The sequence below is a fragment of the Rhinatrema bivittatum genome, chromosome 10 (assembly GCF_901001135.1).
Source record: "Rhinatrema bivittatum chromosome 10, aRhiBiv1.1, whole genome shotgun sequence".
NCBI lineage: Eukaryota > Metazoa > Chordata > Amphibia > Gymnophiona > Rhinatrematidae > Rhinatrema > Rhinatrema bivittatum.
The window spans coordinates 92,419,259-92,433,378 of NC_042624.1; the positions used below are offsets into that span (position 1 = coordinate 92,419,259).

The window sequence follows — 14,120 nt, forward strand, 5'->3', positions numbered from 1 at the left end:
TTAGTGGATTCCGGAGCCGGGGGATATCTTTATTCAGGAATCGCTCTGATGTCAGTATAGATGCCCTACTACCAGTTTGATCACTCCTTGTATTATAATCTTCCATCTATGGAGAACCCTTACCCAGTCACATGACTACAACCACCTTGCTTGTAACTATGCAGATTAGGTCTTACCAAGAAACCCTCCAGTTCTGTGTGCTATTTAAGGCATCCAGCCCTCTTGTACTTGGATTACCCTAACTCAGACTCCACCAACCATCCATTGACTGGAGCACCTTACAGATCAACCAGTGGAGTCCATCCTGCCAGGAGCACTGCACCTCCTCGTTCCTATCTCTGGGTGCTCAGCTCTGGACCATCTCACCTGAAGTACAAGATCCTTCGCTTCTGTATATATGTTGTTCCAGCTTATGTTCTGAGACACAATCAGAGAGACCCTAGCATCTTGAAATCCTGCTGACCACCCAAAATCTGAAATCCGTTGTCATGGAGGTAGAAGCCACTGCTAAACTTCAGGGGCCATCCTCATTTAACATGATGATCCTGGAAACCTACAAGTCATGTCCCTCATCCATTTGAAGGATCTTTGACTGTAAAGCAGGATCAATTAGCAGATGCTTCTTCAGTTCAGTCCAGAGACCAAAGGTTCCCTAGATGTCATGTAGAACACCCCCCCCCCCCAGGTTACCAGATGGTAAAGATGTAAAGGAAAGCATTCAAAACATATTATATTGAATATTATGGCTATGTGGAGAAAAGTGATACTGAACATTTGGGAGTAACTCCATCCAAGCTTTCAATGTGATCTGTATTAGTGACACCACATTGAGAATATAACAATTACTGGGGACTGAATGATGGGGATAATATCCTGAGTGTTTTGCATTTATGATGTATGAATTGTGTGGGATTTAATGTGTGAGAGAGAGGGATATTAGGAGTGATGGAGTGTTGATGGATGAGTGAATTAGTATGATATATATTCATAAAATTTCTTACAAAATAACTATTGTGGTGCACTGTATATTAGGGCAGCGCTTCTCAACAGGTGTGTTGCGACACACCAGTGTGTCGCGTGCTCCCGGTCTCTCCCGCTGCTCTTCCTTCCCTGCTGCCATTGCCGCCGGGCTAACAGCACGTTCAAGCCCAATGGGAAGAGCATCGGTGTTAGAGGAAGCTGTGGCACCCGCAGCTGGCCTTTTCTTCTTCCCCCGCCTGCCCCGGAACAGGAAGTGATACACAGTGCAGTGTGCGGGAAGGAGAAAGAGCCATGCTGTGTGGAAAAGTAGCGGCGGCAGCAGTATCTGCCCCCGAGCAGTAGTGTGGCCCGGATCAGTCGAAGCAATCGGCAAAGGAGACAGCAGTATAAGCCTCCCGCGGCCGATTGGATTCTTCTTTCTTGGCCTGCAGGGGCTGGAGGAGGCTGCTGCAGCCACCATTTGTGCTCGGGGGGAGGAAGTGAGTGAGAGAGAGAAGACAGCCATCCTGTGTGTTAGTGAGAGAATGTGTGTAATTGAGAGCATGTATTTGATTGAGCATGTGTGTAAGTGTGTGAGAGCATGTGTGTGATTGAGAGAAACTGGTCAGAGAGGTGATGTGTGTATATGTGAGAGACAATAAAAGTGACTGGTCAGGAAGATGACTGGAGTGTGTGTAAGAGAGTGGAAGATTGGTCAGGGAGGTGACTGTGTGTGAGAGAGAGAAAAAGCATGGAAGTGAGAAATCTGGTATGTGAGAGAGCATGGGATTAAGAAGCCTGGTGTGTGGGTGGGTTGTGAAAGCATGGGAGTGAGAAGCCTGTATATGTGAGGGAGCATGGGAGTGGGAAGCGTGTGTGTGTGTGTGCATGCATGAGAGAGAGAGACTGGTTGGTAAGGTGACGGTGTGTGAGATGGAGACTGGTGTGTGTATATGAGAGAAAGAAAGTGATTATGGGAATGAGAAGCCTGTGCATGTGGAGAGAGTGAGCATGGGAGTGAGAAACCTGGGTGTGTGTGAGACACAGTATGGGAGTGAGAAGCCTGTATATGTAAGATAGAAATACGGGAGTGGGAAGCCTGTGTGTGTGTGTATGGCATGAGAGAAACTGTTCAGGAAGGTGACTGGTGTGTGTGTCAGACTGGTTGGGAGATAATTGGTGTGTGAGAGACAGAAAGTGGTCATGGGGGTGTGACAGGTATGCTGTGTGTGTGTGTGCGTGAGAAACAGAGAGATTGGTCATGAGCCCAAAGGAAGAGGACCATGAGTATAGAGCTTAGCCGCTGCTTCTGGTATGTGCTACAGCCTGCATGGAAGAGGAGTAGGAGAGCTGCTGGAGGGGGTAAGTAAAAGTGGCTGCTTAAGTTTATTTTTCTTGATTGTCTGCCATTTTAATTATTTAATATTATGTGATGTCTGCTTTATTGAAATATTTTATTGGTGGTTGGAGAATTTTAAATAATTTTTATGAGTTTTTAATGGATGTTATTCTGTTCATAGCTGTTTTGAAACATTTATTCTGCTTATTAGTATTGTTTTACAATTATTTCTGTGTTGGGATCTACAGTTGCTTGCTAGTTCTGTTTTCCTAATAGGAGGTCTATTGGTGTTTAGGGCCTGATTTAATATTTGTAGTATTGCCTTTTCATAGATAGGGTTGCTCCTGTTTGAGTGTATTCCATAATACAGGTGTAACTGTGTGCGGATTAGTTTATGTGCATAAGTGCAGATCCTGGGAGTATGTTAGGTCGGTTCTGTATGTGTTACTGAGGTCAGATATTTTACTAGCATGTAAGTGTTTGTATCAGTCTTTTTGTTGTGTTTTCTCGAGAGGACTTGCATTGGTGGTAAATTGCTGACTTTTCTTAAGTAAGGCTATTGAGCCTGGTAGTAGAAGGAATTTGAGTTGCTGTTACTGAGATGACACCAGAACCAGAATATCTTTTTTTTTTTTTGTAGGGTAAGTTGTATGGGGAATGTCGTAATTCTGCTTTACATCCATTATTGTGGGTCAGGTGGATTTCCATGGATGCAAACTGTACTTTACATCTAGCCCAGTGACTATTTATTTATTTAACAGTTTTATATACCGAGGTTCTGGTAACAGAGCTACTAATCACTTCGGTTTACATTACAACAGTTACAATGACAGTATAAAGTATAATGTCTTACAATGAACAGGGTGAGTTGAAACTTGGATAATATCTTACAATGAACAAGGAGAATACAATTTATATACAAAATACTTTGAGGAACTTTGTGTATAATCGCTGGGACTGACTTGGTGGGGCCTAAAGTTGACTGTCATGATGTTCACTGGGAGAGTGGGATACTACGAATGGTTTATTAGTGCTGGAAGAAACTTGTGGAAATGTCAAGGGCAGGGTCTATCCTTGGGATCTATACTAGGGTTCATGGGTTCAGTGTGTCATGCATGTGAGAACCATCTGTCAGGTGTGTCCCGACAGAAAAAAGGTTGAGAACCACTGTATTAGGGTATAGTTCACTATTTTTGAAGTGTATCAGAAATATACTCAGTCTTATGATTTCATATGAAAAAGAATTTCCGTTATTTTATACAAAGTTTTTCTAACATTGTTTCCCTCTGTTTGAGTTTATACATATTTGGGATATTCAGAGGAGTGGAACTCTAATTGTACTTACTTTAAGGGAGAAAGCAACATGCAATGGGCCTCTTTTTCTAACAGGCCAGGAACCAGAAATTGTTTTAACAAAAGTTTGCAGCAGTCTGATTTGCCTGCTTGAACACATACAGTACTGTGTAAAATGTAACTTGATTATAACTATAAAGCGGGACCAATATTATATAAGTAGTAATATGCTAGCTTGATGGATTTATTTAATAAAAAGGTTGAATTCTTGTCACATACAATATACATACACGATGAAATACCGTTAGTGTGATTTTTTTTTTTTTTGTGCAGACTGTATATTGCTTGGCTAATTCCAGGCACATAGAAATATTGCTCTTTTGCCTTCTTGTAGTCTACACGGTAAGTGACTGCAGCATCCGATTTACCAGTCATGACATTGTATAATATGCACTCTTTGGAATTACATTTTAAAAGAAGTGCTTGATTAAACAGGACACAGTCCTTTCTCTTGGAGACCATACTGACTGAGCATACTGATTTGTTGTTGTTCAGTGTCTTTATGGCAGGTAAGACAGAGAAAAAGACTTCAGTTTCTGTAATAAACTGCTCAAGTGAGCTTTAAATATAAGTTGTCTGATTTTTACTTGCTAAATTTCTTTGTAATTTTGAAAATGCAATAATTCAACTCAACTGGTTAAAGGTCTCAAGAATGCCAACCAGGTGCTTTTAATGTAACAGAGTACTGTTGGCAGAAAAAGACTAAATGGTCTATCCAGTCTGCTCAGCAAGCTTCCCATGGCAGCATCTGCCACTCTATGCAGTTTACCCCCAAGTGTCCACCAAGGCAGTAACTGCCGCTCTGTACAGGTTCCCTCATACCTTATGTTAAGGATAGTAATGCTTAAAAGGAAGACCAAGCAACTGTCAAACCCATAGCAAAATTACTGCAACGTTTTTTACGTGGTGAGCAGCCTTCCTGATAATTCAGACAATGCAGCTTGAACATTCATTGCTTTTGGACTTGGCTGTAGAAGCTTTATCCCCAATGTCAGCGTATCAGTACTTATGACTGGAAAAGTTGGGGCCCAGCTTTGGCTGTCTTCAGAATTTAATACCCTTTTTTTCCCCCACCCCGCCATCAAAGTGGAGAGCAATGTTGCATTTGTATCTAAATCATGAAGGCTAATTGATTAAAGGTAGTAATCCCTCATGCCTTTCAGTTCTAACTACTATTCTTGGAGGTTACCCCCATGCACCATTTTGATTATCGTCCTCAAGCCTTTAGGTATCTACGGTGGTTATCCCATGCCCTTTTGAATTCGTTTGTTTTTGTCCTCACCACCTCTTCCAGAAGGGCATTCCAGGCATCCACCACCTTCTCAGTGAAAAAATATTTTCTTGTGTTGGTTCTGAGTCACCCCCCCTCTCCTGGATCTTCATTTCGTGACCCATAGTTAAACTGTTTCCTTTCCAACAAAAAAGGTTCAAAGTTTGTGTATAGTTTAAATCCTTTCAGGTATTTGAAGGTCTGTATCATATCCCCCCTGCACCTCCTCTCTCCCAGGGTGTACATATTCAGATCCTTTTAGCTTCTCATAAGTCTTCCACACCATTTTAGTCACCCTTCTTTGGACTGCCTTTATCCTGTCTCTATACTTGAGGTATAAGCTTCAGTACTGAACACAGTACTCCCAGGTGAGGCCTCATAAAGGACCTGTACAAGGACATCACTACATTTTTCATTTTACATTTTTACTGGTTATTCCTCTCTATGTATCCCATAATTCTTCTGGTCTTAGCTATCACCTTGTCATGTTGCCTCACCGCATTCAGGTTGGCAGATGTTACCCCAAGGTCCCTCTCCCAGCCTGTGCACGTTAGTCTTTCACCTCCCATCACATAGTTTTTTTATTACTGCATCCCAGATGCTTGACACTACACTTCTTGGCATTCAGTCCCAGTTGCCAAATCCTCAACCAGTCTTCAAGCTTTCTTAAATAACTTTTTTTTTCTCTCTCTCTACTTCTTCAGTCATGTCCACTGTGTTGCAGATCTTAATGTCATCCACAAATAGACTTTACCTTCTATCCCTTCCGCGATATTGCTGACAAAGATATGGAACAGAACCGTCCCAAAACCGATCCTTGTGGCACTCACTTAACACTGTTCTTTCTTCAGAGTAAGTTCCATTTACCATTACACGCGGTCTCCTTTCAGTCAACCAGTTTGCAATCCATGCCACTACCTTGGTGCCCACTCCCAAGCTTCTCATTTTGTTCCCTAATCTCCTATGCAGCACCATATCAAAAGCTGTGCTGAAATCCAAGTAAATAGCATCTAGTGCTATTCCTTGATCCAATCTTCTTGTCACTGAATAAAAAAAAAAAAATCAATCATTTATTTATTAAATTTCTATACCATCACTCTGTATTCAATTGTAACGGTTTACAACATAAGTCATTTAATCATTTAAAATTATAACATAAATACAATAAGATTAAAATTAAGAGCTTAAAAAAATCTAAAAACAATGAAAACAGTTATAAAACCTAAGTCTCTCATGTTTTGTCATCGCCATAATACGTGAGCCTTAGTCCCTATTTATTATAAAACTCTCATATGCAAACTCGAACAGCCAGGCCTTTTAAGTTCATTTTAAAAATAAGGAAATCTTGTTGCAATCTTAAATGAGAGGAAAGCAAATTCCAGAGTTTAGGGCCAGCAATCGTGACAGCTCTTTCTCTCACTTCGGTCAAGTGTGCGGATCTGACAGTTGAATAAAGGCTTGTTAACTATTTCATCGACCTCTGGTTCCTTTGCGGGATATGTAAATGTAATGAGAAATTTAGCGATTCTATTTTATTACTGTAGATTGATTTATGTAATAGACATAAAATTTTATAGTCTATTCTAAACTTAACTAGGAGCCAGTGTAAGGCCATCAAAGTAGGCATTATGTGATCAAATTTACTTCCACCGGTTAAAACTCTGGCAGTCATATTCTGTAATAACTGTAATGGTCGTAAGGAGCTAGCAGGTAGACCAAGAAAAACTGTTACAATAGTTAAGATTAGAAAAAATCAACTTCTGGAGAACCGTGTGAAAGTCATCTTGACATAAAAGGGGCTTCAATCGTTTTAGCACGTGTAATTTTACTGTAACTCCCTCTAATTTTGTGGCTAATTTCTTTCTTCAGATTAAGGTCACTATCTATAATTATACCAAGATCATGAGCTTACCCCCTCATTTATCAAAATGTGCTAAGGCGTTTTCGCATGCGTTAAGGGCTTATCGCATGCGAAAAGCGCTGTTAACACATGTGATAAGCCCTTAATGCATGCGATAGCACCATATCGTATGGTGCTATGCAAATCCAAAAAAGAGGAGGAGTTAGGGGCGGGAGTGGGCTGGGTTTACCGTTGTGCGAAGCCCTATCGCACGGCTTTAATGCCGATTTTAGCTACGTTTTCAGGAGCGTTAAGCCGTGCGGTAGCTTGCGTTACGGCAGTATCACCCGTTGCGATGTTTTTCGCGGATGCCAGTTTTGGTAGTTTGAAGCTCCCAGCTAGCTATCGGGGGGGTAAGAGGGAGAGAGCGAGCCTAGCCATAATGCCATCACCCTAGATAAGTATTTATATCTCTATGGGAGGCCCACCTAGTATCTCAAGGTGAGGTTTAGGTATTTGAGTAGGGGGTTAAGGGCTACTTTGACATTCATTGTGAGACATACGAACAGAACAGTGCTCGCTTGTGAACATTTGATCTATCTAGGGTCAGGGTATTATGGATAGTAAGTCTCTCTCTCTCTCACACACTCACACACACACAACATGGTCCCCCCCAGTGGTTGTATGTAGGAAATGCCACATTCTGACACTTATGTCAAAGTGCGAAAAAGTTATCGCAATTTGTGGAATCCAGGCCTTAGTTTGCTATATCAATTTGCCACGTATCTGTTTTAAAAATATAGTTGTATCTGTTGCTGATTTTTCTATTGAGTAAATTCTTGGGGGTTTTTTGGGGTTTTTTTTGTTGTTCAAAACCAGTTTCATATGAGACCTCTAGCTTCAAGGTGTCTTCCATGGAATCCTTTATAGGTACTATGAATTACACATCTGACTGATTTTTATTTTCTCCTCCCATTTCTTGTATTGCTTGGGGGTAACATGCAGTTTTATCAGCCACCTCCTGCCACCCCCATTTTCTTGTTTAAATGTCTGATAAGATATGATCAGAATTTCTCACTTGGCATCCTCCTTCCTGCTACAGACAAATGTGGGCCATCCTTCCCATATATGGCCTTTTACTGCTCTGTACACAGCTCCAACCTCCAATGTGTCCAAAACCACTTTCTGTATACCAAGTTTTGAGCCAGGAATTGAAAATATCTATATGGTATAGCCTTTTTTTTTCCCTTTCCATGAACAGGAAATTGTTTGGAAAAGGCAATAGTCTTTGCCATGTGTCTTACCTTCTTCTCGAGATTTTGGAAATCTTTCTGTACTTTATGGATTCCATTTCTATCGAGGTGGTTGGTCCCCAGATGTATGCTAACATTGATATCAAAGTTCATCTTTCTTCTGCAATGGCTTTAAATATCTGGTTTGCATTTCTACTAGCTGAGGATCCTGGAAGGCATTTGTGTTTCACTATCAAAATGAGCTCCCAAATTTGGTTCCTCTAATGATTGAGTCTCCCAGCAGAAGAAGTTTTTCTTTTGACATTTGATTCCATTGAAAGGCTTCTGGGTGCATTGGGTGCCTTCTTTTTCAGACATCACTTCAAATTCTGTTGCTGTAGTTTCCATTTTCCAGTGCAGAAAGGCATTATGTAGGGGTAACACTGGGGAGAGAGGGTGTCTCTTTATTACCAGACCTCACTGTTATCCAGTTATTCCTGGGTTTCTGAATTCTGGATATCTGACATCACTTTGAGAGTAGGGGTTGATACACAGAATACTGCAAAGTTGGGGAAATTGGGCATCTGTTACATGTCTTGTTCTACCAGAGCCCACTGTAAACCATTGTTCCTGGGTTTCTGAATCCTCCTTGGGAGATGGGCGAGAGATACTGGATGGTTCAAGGAAGGGGTGGTTAATTGAAACCAGGACAAATCCCCCTCTGAGATGAGTCAGCTCCACTTTTCAGACAACTGAAGGCAAAATGGACAACCTTTGATTCTCCAAATGATAGACCTTGAGACATAAGCACCACAATTGTTGCAATGAATGAAGGACATTTTGTTAATTATCACTAACCCTTAAAATCATATAAATAAGGTATGGTAAAATTAAGGCTCTAGAAAGATTTTTAATAAGTATTTGCATTAAAAAGGAAAAGTATTAAAAACCAGTAAAGATTAATAGAATCTGAAAGCCAAATTTTACAAGCAGTTTCAATCATCCGAACTGCAAGGAACTACTATGTAAAGCTGATGTGCTGCTTATAAAGAGACAATATGAAAGATGGAAGAAAATGATTTTAAAACATTCTACTTTCCAATTATGTATGGATGCAAGAAATACAAAAAATTGCCATTAGGATTTGCTTCATGAGATCATTTTTAAAAGTGCAGAAATAGGATTTTACTTTGCAGGTCACACATGAGGGTATGACTGAAAAAATATTTAGGAAACTTATGCACCAGCCACAAATTTTTTAGGAACCTTAGAATTTTTTTTTTCCTTTTGATTTCCACACTTTGCTCAGTATCGGCCCAATTTTAAAAGGGCCATGCGCATAAAAATGGGGGGCCTTGTGCGCGCTGCGCACATTTTTTTGGAAGGGCCCTGCCGCGCACATAAATCCTGTTATGTGCCAAAGTGCTGGGCCTCTCCAAAGGGGCAGGGTGGAGGGCGGGCTGGGACAATGCCATTCAACCTCATCTGGCCCCATGGCCTTGTCACTTTTCCTTCTTCCCCCCGCCCCCCCCCCCTATATTTTGCTGCTTTTCCTTTTTTGGTACGTTTTGCGTTCTTTGATTTCCTTCCTCCTTCCCCTCTTTCCAACTGCTTCCTTTTCCACTTGGCACTCTCCCTTTCTCTCAACTCAACACCACCTGCCCTTTTTCCTCTCCTCACCCCACTCCCACCTTTCCTCCATCTCTGGAACTGGAAGCTCCAGGCTGCAGCAGCTCTTCCTGGGTCCAGCAGTTATTAGTGGCTCTTCTTGAGCCAGTGTTGGATATCCAGTTTTAGACACTTCAGTGACCTGGTGTCTGGGGTTTTTCCAGCCTTGGACACAGTTTTGATCAATCCACTATTCGTAGCCTGTATTATTTTTTTAAACCTTCAGTATATAAAAATAATCTTACTGATTCTGTGAGGATAAGCAGGGTGGCAGTTTTCACATGTGGGTGACATAATCTGATAGATCTCCTGCTTCCCATTCTGCATTGGCATCATCTGTCTTTGAGGAGGAGTTGGATAGAAAGATCCAGCAGGCCTTTGAGAAGGTGCTGCAGGGCCTCTGTGCAGCAGCATTGAAGACATTGAGGCAGGAACTGATGATCCTTGAGCCGCTGCTCGATTCCTTTACGGGTACTCAGCATGAGACAGTGGTGCCGGATCTGATACTGATAACCAGAGGGGGATTGAGGTCAATGACTGCCCTGCTGTTGATCTATGGCTCTTTGGGGAGAGGGAACTCCCTCAGGCCATGGAAGTTCCTCAGGATATAGGCCAAAACAGCCAAGTAAATGTGTCCTTGAGACTTTGGTTGGGGCCAAGCACCTAGGGAGCTCTCACCACCAGCAGACCAGGGCAAGTTAGTCTTCAAATATTGCAGACACTTCTGAAAAGGAGGTGTTAACGGATCTCTCTTCCGAAGACCACCATAGAGGTCCCTTCCTGAGAACCCCTGTCTTCACAAGGTTTATCAGGAAGATGACAGAGGGTATTCCATTTACTTTACAGATTGAGGATGAGACCAGAAGTAAGATGCTGGGCATCCTTCAGTTTATAGAGGCTCCTAGGGAAGTTGCGGCAGTCCCAATCCATGAAATCCTTCAGGAGGTGCAGATATGGGAGAACCCCCTCTTTGTGGCTCCCATTACCAAGAAGACTGACATAATCTATCATATCCAGAAGGCTTCTGGATTTGAAAAAAACAAACAGTTGCCACACCAATCTATGGTAGTCTAATCTGCTTTCAAGAAGGCCAAGAGGTCTAGAACTCATTCTTTGGTGCCTCTGGGGAAAGAATCTAGAACACTTGACACCCTTGGGAGGAAGGCTTTTCAAGAGGCTATGCTTAATGCACATATAACTTTGTACCAGCTTTTCATGAGCCAGTACATGAGGGTCTTGCTGAAGCAAATGCAGGTGGCCGCTTCCACCAGAAGGTACCCGAGGCAGAGGAGGCATTTAAGTAAGGAGATGCTGTCCTCTGCCCCCCCCCCCCCTTAGTCCTGTACACAGCAGGCCCTCATGCCCATCAGAGGCTGCAGCGTACATCTAAGCCCCACAGAGTAGTCCAGTCAACGCCAGACACAGGGGTTTGACTGGGACACGGAGAGCATAGCCAGTATCCCAATACCCATGCTAGAGCGGAGCAGACTATGGTTTATGTAAACCAGTGACCCAGTGTAACTTTGGATGTGAGGGTCCTCAGCAAACATAGGAGAAGGTACAGATTAAACATATTGGAACTCTGCCAGATTAGACCCCAGTTGGGATCAGTTGCTGCAACAGGCACTGTTTCAAAAGGAGCTCTTCTCCCTCTTCAATAAATGAGTCCTCTCTTAAATCTGTTATGTTCAGTTTATGACCTGTTCTAGTTATGACCTTCTGAAAAGTATCTGAGGGGGGTGTGGGTGAAGGCTATGGAGGCTAGTGAAGTATCTCTTAAATTCAGTAGCATTTTATCAGTTCCTTGAATTTTATAATATGTAGACGGAAACATCTGATATGCTTTAATACAAAGAAACATTTTCCAGCAAGGTTTTGATGAGTATAAACTTCTCAAGCTTTATATCTGTGATTTTTGTTGGAGGTAAGACAGGCCAGCAGCAGCAGTAAAGAGTAATGACTGCATGGAGACAGCAGCATTAGGTAAGAGGCAAAATTGGAGGAGAGGAGAGAGAGGTCTGCACGCTGGGAATCCTTGACTACAGTGCTACTTACGGGTAGCTTTGAGAGAAAGTCTTCTCCTGGTCGAGAGAGGGGAGGCCCGGACTGGAGGGGCGGAACCCCATCAACAGTGACGTCATCTGTGAGGGCCCCGGGACAGCTTAAAAGTAAGGGCACAGCGGCGCGGCACACCACCGCCGGTGCGCTGCCAAAGCCACGTGCCCCTAGGTAAAAATATGGGAAGGAAAAGAAAATCTAAAACATGTGCCTCCTCGCCTACAACTCCCATGACAAAGAGAATTGGCCCGATGGACTCCCACGTTGTGTATGCGGGTGAGTCTGTCGTTGGGGATATATTGGAGGGGAATACCTATTTAGGAGCCTCTCAAAGCCCCAGGGCTATACAATCCCCCTTACAACCCGTATTAGAAGTAACATCGGCAGCTAAAGAAGTTATAGTTCCTCAGTGGGAGTGATACATACCCTAAGAGGTAATGGACCCCCACCAGAACGGACTATACAATCGGATATATTAGTTCTGGATGGCGAGGCAACTAACAGTGATAATAAGGTCAAATGTCCATCTATAATTTCTGAAATAAGAAGTGATGGGGAAGAAAGTAATGCTGAACCAGAGAATGTGACTTTGTTGGATGTATGGCAGCTATCTCCTAAAATAGATAAAATGTCAGGATTTATATCCAATGTGCACACATTTTCTGTTGAATCTAAAGTAAAATTTGAGGAATTGGATAGAAGGACTGAGAATATAGAGAAGGAAGTTGCAAAATTGAACCCAGCAGTAAATAAATTGCAAGCTGTAAATGTATCTTCTATTAAAGATAATATATTACATAGTAGGATTGAAATTTTGGAGAATGAAATAAGATCTTGTAATCTTAGATTACTTAATTTCCCAATTTCAAGACTACTATGTGCTGATGAGTTATATAAAAAATATGTGACTGAAATTTTATTTGAAGTAGAGAGAATACCATTAGTCTCGAGATTATACTATTTACCTAAGAGAAAGACGTTGCATACTCAGGAGGGTGGAGTTGATATTTTAGAGAGCCCAGGAGTCTCTACCTTTTTGGAAGACTCTTTGGACTTGATTAATTCAAGAGCAACATTGTTAGTCTCCTTTTCTTTGAAACGGGATAAAGACTTGTTTTTCCTTAAATATTTTCAAAATAAAGATTGTAATTTTTGTGGTCAAAAAATACAAGTCTTCCCCCGATGTTTCCCATGTGACACAGGCACGGAGGAAACTATTTTTGTCTTTAAAACAATCTGTGTTGGATATTGGAGCTAGCTTTTTTTAAAAATTTCCCTGTAAATGTCAGATATTGTTTCAAAACAACAAGTTTGTTTTCCTTGATCCATCCCATTTGCAACTTTTTATTTCAGATAGTCTCGGGTTACTTAGGGTAGATATGGAGTATTTGATTGTAAAAGAGAAATGTCAAAGTTGTGGATTTAATAACTCTTCTCTCCTCCTAGATGTGGGCTGGAATACAATTATTTTTCTTTAAAAAGTTGTGATGAGTGAAGTTATGTAATACTTGATTATACCATTTAATTTGTAAATGAGAGAACTTGAAAAATATAAATAAAAAAAAAAGGTAAGAGGCAAAATTTATACAATTTCATTGCAAACCAGATATTTTGTACATTTCATCCTATGTTGCTGTAGAAACCAGAAGATTCACAACACTGTATCCATTCTTCTGTATGTTCTAAAGAGTTTTATCTCTTGGGAAGAGCCTAATTAGTCAGCACAGATTAGGCATGCACTCATGATGATCATAAAATTATTTAATGTTCTTTCATCTTGCTGTGGAGGAATATTTTATTAATCTGCAAAAGAACAAGCATTATTAGGAAAAATCCAGAACTGATTTAAACTAGATAATATTCCAAGAGGAGTATTGAAGACTTGGTTAAAGCTGTAGTTAAGGGCAGAGTTTTTTCCTTAAATGATTCTTCCAGATATGAGTTCTTTGTTTGGTTTTTTTTTGTTTGTTTTGTTTTGGAGGGTTTAACAGCAATAGAAGAAATCAGTTTTGGGCTAACTGGTGACTTGGAAATACCATTTTGGTTCTGTAGATGTTGAATCTTTGAGTGTTGCAGAATCTGAATGGTAGGTAGACATTGGCATTGTATCTGTTCTTTTGCCTGGAAAGGCATTGGTTTCTTCATCCACAAAAGCATATGAGTCCTTTGTTATAAATTCATTTTATTGATTGATTTTTGTTTGCTGTAATTGCTGTTATTTGTTATGATGCTGTATTGTGTTGTATATTTTGAACTGATTGTATTGATGATGTGGGGGTTTTATTGTACTGATTGGGAGGAACTGTTATGTGGCTTATCATTTCTCTAGTGTAAGCAGGGTTATGGTAGTCTGCATTGAGGACTTTTACTATAATTATAATATATTCTATTATTGATGTG

At 41.1% G+C, this 14,120-nt stretch overlaps 1 protein-coding gene across 7 annotated transcripts in view; it reads left to right on the top strand.

Moving 5' to 3' along the window:
* Nucleotides 1–14,120, top strand: part of ZZZ3 (zinc finger ZZ-type containing 3) — a 136,490-nt gene that overhangs the window by 20,650 nt on the left and 101,720 nt on the right. The gene's annotated exons all lie outside the window — the stretch shown is intronic.